We start from the raw sequence: 16,768 nt of genomic DNA on the forward strand, positions 1-16,768 counted from the left end.
AAGAAGCAAGATTCAATCCCCAGTGCCAAGAAAATAAAATGAAGCCCTCAGTGCAATCTGTAACCAGTAGACAGACTCAAAAACATGTAACTTTTTGTATGTGGTAGCACTGTCTGGGGTCTACAGAGTGCAAAAGTACACTCTACTGGGCTGAGGATGTAGGTGGAATCTGTTTATTAAATCCGAGGGTGTGAAGTTGAGAATCTTCAGAGTTTCCAATCCTTCCTTCCTCTTGAGTGCTCAAGTCACTCAACCTCTTGGAGCCTCAGTTTCTTTGTCTGTAAGATTCCAATAGTATTTGCTTGATCAGGTGATTGGGAGGACTCGATAATCTAACGCACATAAAGTGTTTAGCACAGGGTCTGGCACACAGTAGGTATTATGGTTTAGATGTGAAGTGTTCCTTCAGAAGCTTAGGTGAGACAAAGCAAGAAAGTTCAGAGGTGAAGTGATTAGATTAGGAGAGTTGTAACATAATCAGTGGATAGTCCTATGATATGAATTAATTTGTCAGTAACTGTAGGCAAGTAGGGTGTGGTTGGAAGAAGTAGGTTACTGGGGGCTTGCCTTTGGGTCTTCTCAGCCCCAGGGCAATGAACTGGGTTGTCTATGGACTTAGACCTCTGAAACCGTGAGTGCCAAATAAACTTTCCCCTCCTCTAAAATAATTCTTGTAAAGTCTTTTGGTCTCAGCAGTGAAAAGGCTGACTAAAACAATAGGTATCCAACTCCTATTTATTTTTATTTCTTTATTTCCTTTTATTTATTTAGTTTTGACACAGTTCTCCCAGGGCAACTCTCCCATTGTGCCATACCCCAGATTTTTTTTTTTTTCTTTTGTGACAGGATCTCATTAGGTTGCTGAGGCTAGCCTCAAACTTGTGATTCTCCTGCCTCAGCCTCCTGAATTACTGGGATAACAAATGTCTCAACCTCACCCACACTCCTTAATCTTTTTTTTTTTTTGGGGGGGGTGTACCAGGAATTGAATTCAGAGAAACTCAACTACTGAGCCACATCCCCAGCCCTATTTTATATTTTATTTAGAGAGAGGGTCTTCCTGAGTTGCTTAGCACCTCACTGTTACTGAGGCTGGCTTTGAACTCACAATCCTCCTGCCTCAGCCTCCCAAGACACTGGGATTACAGGCTCACACTCATTAATCTTAAGCAAACAAGCTTCCTGTGTGACAAAGTCCAGTAGCAGGAAATCTTTCTGAAAGCCACAAGTGCCAACAGAGATATCTTAGGTTGAGGTCCTAGATGAGGGCCAGAGACAGAGATTCTTATGCAAGTGACTTATTGAGCCAGGGGGAATTCGGGACAGGGCAGAGGAAGAAACCAGCAAAGATACCGGTTCACCCAGGTCTAGCCCCAGTCTGATCTTCAAGGCTAATCTCTCTCAAAAGCAAGGAGATAGACTTTGTACCCCACATCAGCCATTCATGGACCTTGGGCCACTGGGGAGCAGGGGAAGAAAGCATACTTCCCAGGCATCTCTGGGCAAAGCAGCTCATGTAGGCTGAAAACAGTTCCCCAGAGGAGGGTGACGATGGGAGGCCACTGGAGTAAAGGGTTGACCCTGGGAGAGACACCAGAAGCACTTACACCTGGGGGACCAGTGAAGAGATGGAAACAGAGAGAAGAAAATGAGAAGATACTCAACTCTTCTAGGTTTTTTTTTTTTTAAAGATCACTCTTAAAAAAAAAATATATATATATATATATATATATATATATATATATTAGTTGTAGTTGGACACAACATCTTTATTTTATTTTTATGTGGTACTGAGGATCAAACCCCAGGGCCTCGAATGTTCTAGGCGAATGCTCTACCGCTGAGCCACAATCCCAGACCTCTTCTAGCTCTTTCAAGGAGAAAATGAAAAAAAAAAAAAAAAGGTATAGATTTTGTCTTTTTATGGTGGTTATAATAACACCTAATGTGAGATCTTCCCTCTTAGCAGGTTTTTAAGTGTATGCTATAGCACAATGTTGTACAGCCTGATGTGGTTTCAAGTAATTGAAACTCAGACTTGAAAGAATAACCAATCATCCAGCCTTTCCTGAGAGCTATTAAATGTACTTCATCATTAAGTGGTCCCTTTCCCCAAGGCCTGGGCATTGCCAATGCCAAAATCCTGTGCAGTATTTTCCAGAGGGATATTCTGTGGGATGTTAATGAGTGTTGCCACAGAAGTGCTGCCAATGAGCAGGGTGTAGTGACGCAGGATTGTAATCCCAGCAGCTCCAGAGGCTGAAGCAGGAGGACCGCAAGTTCAAAGCCAGCCTCAGCAAAAGCAAGGCATTAAGCAACTCAGTGAGACCCTGTCTCTAAATAAAATACAAAATAGGGCTGGGGATGTGGCTCAGTAGTTGAATACCCCTGAGTTCAATCCCTGGTTTAAAAAAAAAAAAGTGCTGCTGATCCACTCAAGCCAAGGTAGGCATGTTTAGTTTCTTCTTCTACCTTTTATAAATCAATATGTTAAATAAATTAAATGTGAGATATTCATACAATGGAATGTTATTCAGTCATTTTAAAAAATACCAGTGTATGCTACAACATGAGTGAATCTGAGAAACTTGCTCAGGCTGGGCATGGTGGTACCCCCCAAAAAATAATTTTTTAAAAATATTTTATTTACATTTTAGTTTTTGGCAGACACAACATCTTTGTATGTGGTGCTGAGGATCGAACCCGGACCGCAACTATGCCAGGGGAGCGCGCTACCACTTGAGCCACATCCCCAGCTCCAATAATTTTAAATTTAAAAATGCAAATGCAAGGCTGGGGTTGTGGCTTAGTGGTAGCCTGCTTGCCTAGCATGCATGAGGCACTGGGTTCAATTCTCAGCACCACATATAAATAAATAAAACAACTTAAAAATATTTTTTAAAAAATGCAAATGCAAATGAACACATGTCATGTGACTCCATTTATATGAAATATCTGGAACAGGTAAATCCATTAGAGACAGAAAGCAAATTTGTGGTTGCCCTGAGCTGAGGGTAGAGAGAAGGGAAATAATGCTTAATGAGTACAAGGTTTTCTTTTAGGGATAATAACAATGTTTGGGAACTAGATAGAGGTATTGGTTGCAAAACATTGTGCACTGTGAATATATTAAATTCACTGAACTGTATGCTTTTAAGTGGTTACTATTATGTTGTATGAATTTCACCTCAATTAAAAAAAAAAAAAGATCGAGGTTCTAGTTGTGGTTATCACTAATGGGATGTCATTGTTTTCAGGCCTTCTCTGCGGACAGAATTAGGGGAAAAAAAATACCAATATGCATGGGGAGCCATCAGGCTAACATAAAACATTTCACAAATGTGTGAAGTTAGGAACCCTTCTCTTCCTTCTTTCTTTCTTTCCTTCCATCCTTCCTCTTTCTTTCTTTTAGAAAAGGCATAAAGGGGGTCTGGCTGGAGTGGTGGCTTAGTGGTAGAGTGCACACCTAGCATGCATGAGGCACTAGGTTCGATCCTTGGCACCACATAAAAACAAACTAATGTTAAAGACACATAAATAAATAAATATTAAAAAAAAGAAAAGGCATAAATGGGGCTGGAACTGTAGTTCAGTGGTAGAGCACTTGCCTCACATGTGTGAGGCACTGGGTTCGATTCTCAGCACTACATATAAATAAAAAAATAAAGGTCCATTGACAACTAAAGAAAAAAAAATTTTTTTAAGAAAGGAAAGGCATAAAGGTTTATTTAGTGAAATCAAAGTACATTCAGGGTATGTGGAACACCTAGGCCATCCTAAGAGAGCAAGTGGCTTAGAATCCATTTTTAAGAATGGCAGAGAGTCCATAACATAATGCACTTTGTCAAATGCTAATCCAGTGCAAGTAACATGAATGAGAAATGGGTCTCTTGAATTGAGGCCTCCAAGCTAGAGGCTATGGCTCATACATGCAATCCTAGCGAAGTGATGTAGGAGGCTAAAGCAGGAGGATCACAAATTTGAGGTCAGCCTCAGCGATTTGGCAAGACCCTATCTCAAAAAGGAGGCAGATCTGGGAATGTAGCTTAGAGGTAAAGTGCCTCAGCCAAGTGCCTGAAACAGTCAGTTCCCTAATTTCTAATCCTTTAATGATTAACAAAAGACACCAGCAATTGAAGCTTTCCCAATCCAGTCATTTTCATTTTTATTCTTCCTTCCTTCCTTCTTTATTTTTATGGTGCTAGGCTACCACTGAGTGATAGACCCAAACCTCACTTCATTTTTCATTTGAATCTTCAGTGTTTAGGGTTTTTGTTTGTTTGTTTGTTTTTGTACTGGCAATTGAACACAGAAAGTGCTTTACCACTGAGCTACATTCCCAGTCCTTATTTTTATTTTTAAGACAGGGTCTCACCAAATTGCCCAGGCTGGCCTTGAATTCGCAATTGTCCTGCCTTAGACTCCTGAGTCTCTTGGATGCCGGTGTGTGCCATAACACCCAGCAACACTGAGATCATTTTAAATATTCTCTCACAGTTGCAACAAAATCATCCTTTATATGTAACTTTGAACACATGCACATAGGGTACTTTGTTAAAAGAGGAATCACTAAATCAAATGGTTTACACATTTGTAATTTTGAAGAGATTATCAAGTCATTCTTTCTAGAGTTTGCACAGATTCCCAGTAACACTGGCAGCTTACTCCCCACATTGCTGCCAAGATAGTAATCAAGCTTTTTGCTCTTTGCCAATCTGATAGGTGAAAAATGATATTTGAGTGTGGTTTTAATTTCCATTTCTTTTATTAAGAGTGAAGCTGCCTGCGCTGGGATTGTGGCTCCGTGGTAGAGCACATGCCTCGCACATGTGAGGCACTGGGTTCTATCCTCAGCACCATATAAAAATAAACAAAGTAAAGATATTGTGTCCATGTACAACTAAAAAATATATATATTAAAAAAAAAAAGAGTGAAGCTCTAGGGCTGGGGATATAGTCAGTGACAGAGCGCTTGCCTGGCTTGTGCAAGGCCCAGGGGTTCAATCCCCAGCACTAAGGGGTGGGGGAAGTGAAGCTCTGAGAAATTAATAAGCGGATTTAGAGAAGTTAGAACACTTGTGCATCATTAATGAGAATATAAAATGGTGCAGCAACTATGGAAAACACTAGGGCAGTTCCTCAATAATTAAAAATAGAATTACCACATGATCCAGCAATTCTACTTCTGAGTACACAACCAAATGAATCGAAAACAGGAACTCAAAGAGATGTTTGTACACCCATGTTCATAGCAGTATTACTCACAATAGCCAAGAGGTGGAAGCAACCCATCATTGACAGATGAATGGATAAAGAAAATGTAGTATGCACTAGATACAATAGGGCATTATTCAGCCTTAAAAAGGAAGGAAATTCTGGCATATGCTCCAACATGGATGAAGCTTGAGGACATTATGCCAGTCAGGAAAGAGCAAATACTGTATAATCCTACTTAAATGAGGCATTCAGAACAGTTAAATTCGTAGAAACAGAAAGTAGAATAGTGGTTGTCAGGGGCTGGGGAGAGGACAGAATGGGAGTTAATGTTTCACAGATACAATGGTGTACAATGGTTTACAAGATGATAAGAGTTACAGAGATGCATGGTGCTTCTCTTCCATTGAGCCTTATCCTCAGCCTTCTGGACCCAAGCAATACTCCTAGGCCTCCCTAGTAGCTCAGACTATGGTTGTGTACCACCATACCTGCTTACTACTATTTTAGTCATTCATTTGGAAGACTAAAATAGTAGTGCCACACAGGGGCAATGTTCACAGGGGGCGGAGGCAGCCAGGGAGAACCCTCTGAAAGGAAACTCAAAATGGACTTGGGACTGCCAGGCAGAATTAAGATGAGTGGATAAGACTGGGTGGAAAGCACAACTGGCAAGCGGAAGTTGGTGAACCAAGTCAATGTAATTGGGAGGTGGTGAGGGTGGTGATGGGGGGCTCTTTTTTTTAATATTTTAATATTTATTTTTTTTAGTTTTTGGTGGACACAACATCTTTGTATGTGGTGCTGAGGATCGAACCCAGGCCGCACACATGCCAGGTGAGGGCGCTACCACTTGAGCCACATCCCCAGCCCCAGCTCTTGTGACTGAAGGATAGAGGGTCTCTGTCTTGCCTAGGAAAAAGCATTTACATTTATCCTGAATGGCAGGCATGCTGTCCCATGCCTGTGGTCCCAGCCACATAGGAGGTGAGCTGGGAGACTCTTTTGAGCCTAGGAGTTTCAGGCCAGCCTGGGCAACATAATGAGACCCCCATCTCATCCATCAGTCAATCAATTCTCCCTGAATAATCTGCTAGCAGAAATTTGAGAGATGGATACAAACTTAACAAGATTCATTTATTTCTTTTTTCTTCAACAGTGCTTCAACCCAGTGGTCCCTTTACCATTGAGCTACATCCCCAGCCCTTTTTAATTTAATTAATTAATTTATTTATTTTGGTACTAGTGATGGAACCCAGGGGTGCTTAACCACTGAGCCGCGTTCCCAGCCCTTTTTATTTATATTTTATTTTGAGACAAGGTCTTGTTAAGGTGCTTAGGACCTCACTAAGTTGCTGAGGCTGGTCTTGAACTTGTGATCCTCTGAGATTACAGATGTGCACCACCGTGCCTGGCTTTAATTTTATCTTGAGAGGGGGTTTTGCTGAATTGCTGAGATTAGCCTCAAATTTGCAATCCTCTTGTCTCAGGCTCCTGAACCACAGGAATTAGAGGCAGTTCCCACTGTGCCAATTCTTTTAACATCTGCCTGAAAGAAACAGTGCCATTGCCCATGCCGGGGGGTGCAGAGGCAAAATATGGGACTGGGCTGGGGATGTGGCTCAAGTGGTAGCGCGCTCGCCTGGCATGCATGCGGCCCGGGTTCGATCCTCAGCACCACATACCAACAAAGATGTTGTGTCTGCCGAGAACTAAAAAATAAATATTAAAAATTCTCTCTCTCTCTCTCTCTCTCTCTTAAAAAAAAAAAAAAATATGGGACTGCCTACTACCTATTCTCTGTGATGGGGACACAAAACTAAAGGAAACCTTCAGAACTTAGTCAGGATCCAATGTCTATGGAAGCCACTGAGCTGCTTGCTCAAGGACATAGGGAAAACTCAACCTTTTTAGTCCTGGGTAAATGGGGCAGGTGTGGGGGTGGGGCAGAGGCTAGAGTAGTAGAGACCCCTAGGATTCAAATTAGATAACCACCTTCTCAAAAATAAAGTCAGACACTAGTTAAACTGGTAAGAATGGTTTTTAATCAGTAATATACTGTTGCAATAGGGATGAGTCTAGCATCAACTGAATTCATCTTGCTTTGTTTCTGTTTTGTTGTTTTTTGCAATGCTGGGGATCCCAAGGCCTCCTGCACGCTAAGTAAGCTTTCTACCACTGAGCTATATCCCCGGATCTTTTTGTTGTGGTGGTCCTGATTTTATTTGTTTGTTGTCGTGCTGGGCATCAAACTCAGGACCTCAAGAGAGCTCTACCATTAAGCAACATCCCCAGCCCTGAACTTGGCTTGGATTTGAACAGAGGTGATTGGATGTTTCAAGGGGAGAAAGAAAGAGTAGGGAAGGTGGCAAGCAGGGGCTCAGCTGTGTCTATTAGCCGCCAATTAATGAAGAGAAGATTTTATCCTTCCAGGGAGACCAGGAGATAGAGGCCCTATCCTTCCTGAAGGTTACATTTTTAAAGGAATGAATTTCAGGTCCTTGAGATAGATACTCCAAAGTGTAAGAGATTTAAATAACTTGTATACATCTCCACAGGACAAAGGAAGGATTCACAAAGGTAAGACCTTTTAGATCTTAGAGAGGATGGACTGGGCCCTAAGGTTAGGTATTGTCTGCAACAAATAGAAAATCCTTTCCACAGCCTTGCGCTTTCTCAGACAGGCACTTGAAGGTTTAGAGTCCTTCCAGGGTTGTGCCCTTGGGCAGTTAAAAACTGTAAGTGTTTAAGGCTTTTAATGTGAAGGGAGGAGGAAGCCAAAATAATTTATATAAAGAGTCTGATCATCTTTATAGGACAAGGCTAAGATCTAGTTGAGAAGAGGGTTCAGTGGAAACTCCCAAAAATATGGTGGAGGAGAGGATCTTGGTCATCTTAGAGCTGGAAGAATCTAGAATTGGCTGGGGATGCAGTTACGTGATAGAGGGCTTGCCTAGCATGAGTGAGGCCCTGGATTCCACCCCCAGCACTACCTGGGGGGGGCGGAAAAAAGAGTCTAAGATTATGCATGGGGGTGGTGTTCCAGAAGCTTCCCCTTCAGCAGTATTCAGCTCCAGGAACAGCAAGATAAAATAGGTGGTGAACTCTTGCCCAGCAGCACCATTGCATGCCTGTAATTCCAGCAACTTGGGAGGCTGAGGGAGGAGGATGGAAAGTTTGAGGACATGTAGAGCCGAGCGACAAAGGCCACAAATGAGATGCCGTTGGCCGTGGGTCCCTACGGGCAGTCCCAGCCAAGCTGCTTCGTGAAGATGGGCTTTGTCATGGGTTGTGCTGTGGGCATGGCGGCCGGAGCGCTCTTTGGCACCTTTTCCTGTCTCAGGATCGGAATGCGGAGTCGGGAGCTGATGGGCGGCATTGGGAAAACTATGATGCAGAGTGGCGGCACATTTAGCACATACATGGCCATTGGAATGGACATACGATGCTGACCAGGACAGTGGTTGCCCACTCCATCTACATCTTCCTATCCACCCAGGGCCTTGTACCATAATAAAACAAAGTCTTTTCTCCAAAAAAAAAAAAAAAAAAAAAAAGAAAGAAAGAAAAGGAAAAGAAAAAGAGAAAAAGACAGCCTAGTCAATTTAGTCAAAATGAGCACCTCTGCTGCCCCTTGTGCAAGAGAAAAACCTTCTCAGCTTTAAGAGCAATATCAAAGACTGGATCACATTTCAGATGGATGGCTCACATGGTATCTTCTTTCTTTCTTTTTTATTTTAAGACAGGGTCTATTTGCCCAGGCTGGCCTAGAACTCATGATCTTTCCTGCTTCAGTCTCTCAAGTAGCTGGGGATTATAGGCCTGTGCCACTATACTGTCCTCCTTTTTTTGTAATTAAAAAGAATATTCCAGCAGGGTACCGAGATGCACACTTAGTGACTGTGGAAGCTGAGGCAGGAGGATCGCAAGTCCTAGGCAATTTAGTGAGACCCTGTCTCAAAATGAATGAACCCTTTAAGAAAAAAGGGCTGGGGGTGTAACTCAGTGGTCCAGCGCCCCTGGGTTCAATGTCCAGTATAGGGTGGAAGACACATTCCAGTCATGCTCACCGGCTGTAATCCTAGCCAGTAGGAGGCTAAGTCAGAAGGATTGCAAATTGGAAGCCAGTCTTGGCAATTTAGCAAGACCCTGACTCAAGATTTAAAAAAAAAAAAAAAAAAAAAAAGTAAGTGAAAAAGGGCTGGGGATGTATGGAGCTCAGTGGTAGTATCCCTGGGGGTGGGAACAGGGAGCCTTCCTGTGGACCAGTACCCTGCCTTCCCTGGCCTGGCTTTCCAGATGTTATTACTATCTCTTAAAAAACAGTGCCAGAACTGTGGTCATCAAACACCAACAGCAAGGTTCTCAAAGTAGTTCCCCAGGCCGTCAGGATCAGCATCCCCTGAAACTTATCAGAACTGCATATTCTGGAGATTGCCCTAGAACTAATAAACCAGAAACTGCGAGTGGGGCCCAGTAATCTGTGTTTGAACAGGCTCTCCAGGGGGATCCCATACACATCAAAAATTGAAAATCACTGATCTAGCAATTTTCCTTGGGAAAGAAGCTTTGGAGGGCGAAACTGGGGTCAATTAGGAGCTTCATAAAGGTTTGGAGCTAGGTTTGAAAGTTGCGGAAAGCTAAGAAAAGATAAGGGAAAAGGCGTGTACTTAACCCTAAACAGTAGGAAGCACAGGGCATCTAAGATAATGAGAAAGAAATGAGGAGGTGACCCAGCGAGAGGGCTCTAGGGAACCCACACCCTGTTTGCAGGTGGGGAACACGAAGTCTGGATATTTCGTCCTCATCATTGCCAGGGGCCTTCTCTCCCCTGGCCTGGGCGCAGCGGCCCTACTCAACTCCCACTCGCAGGGCCAGGGCATGAACCCAGGCGGCTCAGGTCGTGGCTCTTAGCCAGAGCAAGTGGGCACAGTTCCCTCCAGCCAGAGTCGGCCTCAGCTCATGATAACCGCGTCTGAGAGTATCCTCGGCTAGTTTGCACCCCTCTGAGCACCCAGGTATGCAACCCGAGCCCGGAGCACCGCAGACTCGACCGCCTCTGCTTTAGTCGCTGGGAGCCCGGCCTTTGGGGAACCGAGACACCCCGACTCCTGCGCTGTAGCCCCCTGAGCCCCGACCGAACTACAAAGCCCACAATCCTTGGGGCGGGCGCGCGCTGCCTTCTAGGAGCGGTAGTCCAGCATGCGGGGCGCCCCTGGCGGCTGGACGCCCGCAGGACTGCATATCCCAGCATGCTCGCGCGCATAAGGGAGGGGGCGGGAGGGGAGAGCCCCAGAGGATGTGAATGGGGAGGGGGCACCCGCCCCCTTCCCCCACCCTTCCCTTCTGCTGGGCAGGGGTGGGGGGAGGGGCCGGGCTGAGGCGGTGGCAGCGGCGCTCCGGGAGGGCAGGGCCAGGCAAGGGCGGGACTGGCCGGCGATCGGCGGACGGGAGAGCCGTGGAGGTAACGGGTCCGGACGCGGGTGGCGGCGGCGGCAGCAGCAGCGGCTTTCTGCACGGGCGGAGGCGGCGGCAGGAGCGGCGAGCATGGCCCGCGCAGCGCCCAGCGCTGATTGAGGTGCGCGGGCGGGATGAGGGCGGGCGGGATGCGGGGCGCCCGGGGCCCCTAGCTGCCCCAGGCCACCTCTTTGCAGGCAACGGGCTTGGCTCAGCGGCCCAGATCGGCCCGATCCACCCCGGCAACTTCCCCCCGGGTCGGGGCGCCGTGTGGGCGGGGGTCCCCTTGCCTTGGCCTCGATCCCTGTCCCCGCCTTCTGCTTCTGCACATCCAGCCGCTCCCAGCCTTCCAGTTACTCCTGTTCCACTCCTTGCCGGCTTCCCCCAGCCCCAGCCCTTGAAGAGCTGCCTGCCCCAGTCCCCACTTTCAGTCCACTTATACCCCCAGCCCCCCACGTGCTGGCCATTGCTCCATCTGGAGACCCCTGCCTCATTCCTCTGGGCCACAGATTGTCTGCACCATCAGCCTTTCCCCTACCTGGCACAGACCCCCAGCCCTACGCTCTGTGGCCCAGTTCTCTTAGATAAGACTTGGCAGCTTGACCTCCTTCCTACTTTGGAGGAATTGAGGCATGGGTTCAAGCCAGAAAGTTGACCCACCTGCCAGACCTGTGGACTCTGGCCTGAACCCGTCTTTTGTCTCTTCTGTCCATTCTATGACTTGAAATGGAAGATTCATTTCTTCTCTCCAGTCATTCCCCTGTGACTGGACCAAACTTCCTGACCCTGCTGCAGGTCTGGGCTGAGCTCACTTTAGTCTCCCCTGTAGCTCTTCTACCACTTCTGTTGCCCCCGCCCACCCCTTTCTTTGCATAGCCCACTCTGGCCCTCTCTGCCTGAAGAGGAGTCCCTACCCATTACTGCTTCCTCCAGTTAGCCTTTCGGTTTGTATCTCTTGCCAACTGCACCCATCTAGCTTTTTGCTTCCCAGTTGCCTTCAGAAGGACTGGAGAACAGTTTTAAGGTGGTGTTGGGAGAAAGGAGAGAGGTGCCTGCCGGTGGCTGAAAGAGATCTGCAGGCTCTTTTAGCCAGAGCTTCGGAGGGGAGTTCAGGGCGCCCTGGGGAACAGTCATTCCTAGCCAGCAACCCACACTTCTGATGTCTAGAATCTCGTTGGTCGTCCCCTTCTCTTCTTATGCCTGATGGACTTGGAAGTCCCTCTGAGATGGAAGGGACTGCTACTTTTACGGAGATGGTGGCATAAGATGACTCTGGGAGACCACACCTCACAGCCTTCTCTGGCTTCTGCTGCTAACTTTGGAGGGGGGTGCTCTTTCAGGAACGGATTCCTGCTAAGTGGAGGAAGGCATGGTGTCTGGATGTGGGGATCAGAAGTTTAGTCCTGGTGTTCAGAATTTGAAGGGAAGAGGGAACAAGGGTTCAGAGAGGCGCCACAGACTTGTTTGTACAATTCAGTTTTTTTTTTTTTTTCTGGCAAATTTTCCTCTAGGTCTTCCCTTTCTACTCCAATCCCCAGTTTCCCAGCAGGAAGAAGGGAAAGGAGGGTGGGAAACCTGTGAGCCATCAGGAAAGGTGGGGATGCTCTGGGTGTTTGGAGGGGTCCTGAGTGAGTAGTCTTGATCTGAACCAGATGGTTCCCTGCTTCAGCACCCCCTCCTCCTATGCTTTCCCACTTGGCTGTGAATAGGATGCTTTTAACCTTGTAACTTGAGAATGGAGGAAGAGAGGCCAGGGGGCCAACTGTCTGTGCAGTGTTTATGTCTGCATCTGTACACACCAACAGACTTGCCCGGGGCCTGTGGGAGTGACCCTGCCCGGGAGTATTTTGCTGTAATGTGCTGTGGCATGCTTTAGGCCCCTAGGCAAGTTCTGAGCCCAAGCCTCAGGTACAGCCAATTTTGAAGTCCCTAAGAACCACTAGGTGAGGCCTCATAGGAGCATTTTCCTCAAGCCGAGCCTCAGGTTGAGGACCCCTGTTCTTGAGAAGGCTGGCTGGGATTAGGGACATTGAAACAGCAGGATTGGCAGAGTCAGGAGTCAGGCAGTCCCGGAACTGGTTTCTCTTCATGGCATGAGAAAACCTGGGGTATTAGGGTCTGGGGAGAGGGGAAGGAAACAAATTTCTTTGCATTGTTCTATTCCACATTTTGCTTTGTTTCAAAGATATCTGCGTACTTGATTTTTGGTCCCCAGTAGACAGATGTTCTTCAAATGTGTCCTCATTCCTGAAATACCCTTACCTAGTCAGTCCTTGGCACATAGTAGGTGCTCAGTAAATGCTTGAGTCAAAGTAGAGGGTCTCAGGAATCTGGACTACACTACCAGAATTTTCTGACCCAGTTCGTTTATGTGGGTCTAAAATTTGCATCTCTACCCAGCTTTTGGGGGCTAATATTTTGAAAACAAATGTTTGGGGGCCATTAAAGTTGTGTGGCAAATTAATCTAGGCAAGTGTAAAGTCTTTTTTTTATATATTTTATTTTTTAGTTGTACACAATACCTTCATTTTGTTTATTTGTTTTTATGTGGTGCTGAGGATGGAACCCAGGGCCTCACACGTGCTAGGCGAGGGCTCTCCAGCTGAGCCACAACCACAGCCTTAAAAGAGACTTCCTTCCTCTTTACTTCCCCACCTTGTTTTGGCAGCTGCATTCTTTCATTCTAATGACCTAGGGTTGGCTAGGTTAATGAGAGGGGTGACTTGTGGTGCCCGAACTGCCAGTCCTACTCTAACCATAGCTCTATTGTCATTTGAAAGCAAGTCCCATGACCAACCAGGACATTTAGGACTCGGGGCTTTGTAAAAGAGTGGCTTTATGGACACAGTGAAGTGACACAGAAGCTGAGCCAGGCCCTCATGTGCTTTATGCCCATCTCCCAGAACAAGTGCATCCATGTTCCTGCCAGGTGAGGTACTGCCACAGCTGCACACTGGTCAGAATGCTGGGAATCTGAAATTTCTTTATTTAATTTATTTTTTGGTATTGGGGATTGAACCCAGGAGCACTTAACCACTGAGCCACATCCACAGTCCTTTATCTTTTTTATTTTGAGACCGAGTCTCGCTAAGTTGCTTAGGCCATACTAAATTACTAAGGCTGGTCTTGAACTTGTGGTCTTCCTTCCTCAGCCTCCCAAATTGCTGGGATTAGAGACATGTGCCACCATGCCCAGTGAATCTGAAATTTACACAAGCAGGAAGAATTACATGGGGATTTGTAAAACATTTAATATCTGCTATTCACAGGACAGTGAGAGGTAGACATAGATAGAAGGCAGCTATAGATCTAGATAGGATTACAGAGGAACAGAGAAATATACTGTGGGTCACACAGCAGTCAAGACTCCTGGTTCTGACCCTCTGTCTAAATATTTGCTAGACCAGTTTCTACTAATAGCTCCAACAATGGGCTGCTGTTCATTGAGCACTTCCGCTAGCTAGGCATTGTGCTAGATGTGCTCATGTGTTAGTGAATCCTCCCAGTTAACATTGTGTGCAATTGGCATCATTGTCACTGTTTCATAGGTGAAGGACTGAGATTTACACATCGTGTGAGACTTATTAAAATACAGACAGTTGGGCTGGGGTTGTAGCTCAGTGGTAAAGCACTTGCCTAGCATGTGTGAGGCACTGGGTTCAATCCTCAGTACCACATAAAAATAAATGAATAAGGGTTCACCAACATCTAAAAAATAATAAAAAAAAAAATACAGACAGCTAGGAGCAGGATCTGGGATTCAAACTTACGGCTTTCTGACAGCACATCCCATGCTTTTAGTCACTTAGCTATCGTGGTCAGCAAACCTGTAATTGTCCTTTGAGGTTGTCTGTCCCCAAAAGTCTGATGCATTTTGGGGACCTGGAACTGTGTTGGGCATGATGAAAGAGACAACAACGATCAAGTCGAGGTGGGAGGAGGATAAGACAAGAGTACAAGTATATCTACAGTGGAAGGCAGATGGTAGAGCCAGTGGCTTGTAAGAGATAGAAGTGATTCATATAGAGGGCTCAGAAGAAGTACTGGGGACAGTCCTTGATGTGTAGAATTCCTGCAGCGCCTATGGGCTGGAGAGGTATGTAGGCTACCAGGTGCAGAGAGGTCATCACAGGGCACATTTAGAGAGTTGTCCCTTCCTACTAGAGCATAGGGAAGGTTTTCTTTGTTATTTGCAGATGTAAGGGCAAAAAAGGGGGTGATCCCCTTCCTGCCCTTAAAAAGCCTCTTGGCACCCTTTGCCAAAAAGTTCATAAACTATACTAAAAAGTTAACAAGATAAAAACATAATTTATTTGACCATAATTTTATATAACATGGGAGCCTGCAGATTGAAGACCCAAAGACCCTAGGAACTATCTATTCTTATGCTTAGGTTGAATGAAGCTTGGACAGGCATGTAGAAGTGTGATTGCACAAGTTGAATGTGGTGGTGCACACCTGTAATTCCAGTAACTCGGGAGGCTGAGGCAGGAGAATCACACAAGTTTGAGGCCAGTCTGGACAACTAGTAAGACCCTGTCTCAAGATTTTAAAAAGGAGTCAGATGCAGTGGTGCATGCCTGTAATCCCAGAGGTGTAGTTTCCTCCTACAGGCTCAGGAGTTAAGCCGGGAGGATAGAGTTCAAAACCAGCCTCAGCAATTTAGTGAGGACTTAAGCAACTCAGCAAGACCCTGTCTCTAAATATATATAGAGCGTGGTGGGACATGCTTATAATTTCAGCAGCTCAGGAGGCTGAGACAGGAGGATCTCGAGTTCAAAGCCAGCCTCTGCTTAAGCGCCCCTGGGTTCAATCCCCTGTACAAAAAAAGATTTTAAAAAAGGGCTGGGGGTGCTCGGGTTGTGGCTCAGTGGTAGAGTGCTTGCCTAGCATGGACAAAGCCCTGGGTTCCATCCTCAGCACCACATAAAAATAAATAAGTAAAATAAAAGTATTGTGTCCAACTACAGCTAAAAAATAATATTAAAACAATTTAAAAAGGGCTGGGGATGTAACTCAATGGTTAAAGAACTTGCCTAGCATGTATGAGGCCCTGGGTTTGATCCCCAACGCTGGAAAAAAGAAGAAATATGATTAAACAAAAGGATGTGACTAATGCTAATATACTGAGTGTAAAAACCCAGCAGGACTCGTCCATTCAGATGCTTCTTGGCCTCTCTGTGTAGGGTTCCTTCCTCCTGGGCATGGGGCAAGACCCCTTTGGAAATGGAAGTATTATGATCTACTATCAGACAAGATAGGTCAGAGAATTTCTTTATGTCCAACTCAGTGACAGAAAAGCAGGCAGGGGAAGGTTAAAATAATATTTTTAGGCTTTATGACTTGCTTTGGAGAAAAGGGGATCTAGTTTCTATGACCTGCTTTGGGGATGAGAAATTCTGATTTTTATGGCTTGCCTTGGGGGTAGACAGGGAAACAGGAGAGATCAGAGAGAAACTTTGCTTCTGAGGCCTTTGGGGTATTTCTGAGCCCCAGCACAGGACAAGTGTTAGGGCTCAGACTTTAGCAGGAAAGGGCTTCCCTGGAAGGCTGTGAGAACTACCAGAATTAGTAGGATGACTAATCAACCCTCATCCCCTTCAGGGTCTCAGAGTGGGTGTGGCAGGAAGCAATGACTAGTTTTGTGAGGGTACCACTGCTGCCAGGAAAAAAAAAAAATCTGTTGTATTGTTTTGTTTTTGTTTGTTTTTACCAGGATAAATCTGTACCAGCTGTGCCCAGTAATTTTATCACCACAGCTTGAGTTTCACATTCCAGAGAGGAAGTGTTTGGTTGGCCCAGCGCAGGCCTTGTGCCCTCCCTTAGTGAAAGAAGGACTCGGGGCATGATAGGCAGTCCTTCCCCACTGTCTTCAAAAAGGGAAGTCCCAGGGCTGGGGATGTGGCTCAGGGGTAGAGTGTTTGCCTAGCATGCATGAGACTCTGGGTTCCATCCCCAGTACCCACCCCTCCCCCCAAAAAAATGTCCCTAGAAGAAGAGAAAATGGACATTGTAGACACAGCAAGAGATCAGTCCAGAAGGATGCTAGACAAGAACTTGAGTTGGCAGGTGGCGGAGAGGTTACTTAATGTGACAA

The 16,768-nt window shown here is 45.8% G+C and overlaps 1 protein-coding gene and 1 pseudogene across 2 annotated transcripts in view; both read left to right on the forward strand.

The window, feature by feature from the left end:
• The first annotated feature begins 8,432 nt into the window (after positions 1–8,432).
• LOC113190140 (reactive oxygen species modulator 1 pseudogene) lies at positions 8,433–8,666 on the forward strand (annotated as a pseudogene).
• Positions 8,667–10,540: 1,874 nt separating this feature from the next.
• Positions 10,541–16,768, forward strand: part of St3gal2 (ST3 beta-galactoside alpha-2,3-sialyltransferase 2) — a 50,922-nt gene continuing 44,694 nt past the window's right edge. For both annotated transcript variants that reach the window (XM_026399294.2, XM_026399293.2), the window contains exon 1: positions 10,541–10,792. The gene's annotated coding sequence lies outside the window, so the exon portion shown is untranslated. The remainder of the gene's footprint in view (positions 10,793–16,768) is intronic.

Source organism: Urocitellus parryii, chromosome 15, assembly GCF_045843805.1.
Source record: "Urocitellus parryii isolate mUroPar1 chromosome 15, mUroPar1.hap1, whole genome shotgun sequence".
Classification (NCBI taxonomy): Eukaryota; Metazoa; Chordata; class Mammalia; order Rodentia; family Sciuridae; genus Urocitellus; species Urocitellus parryii.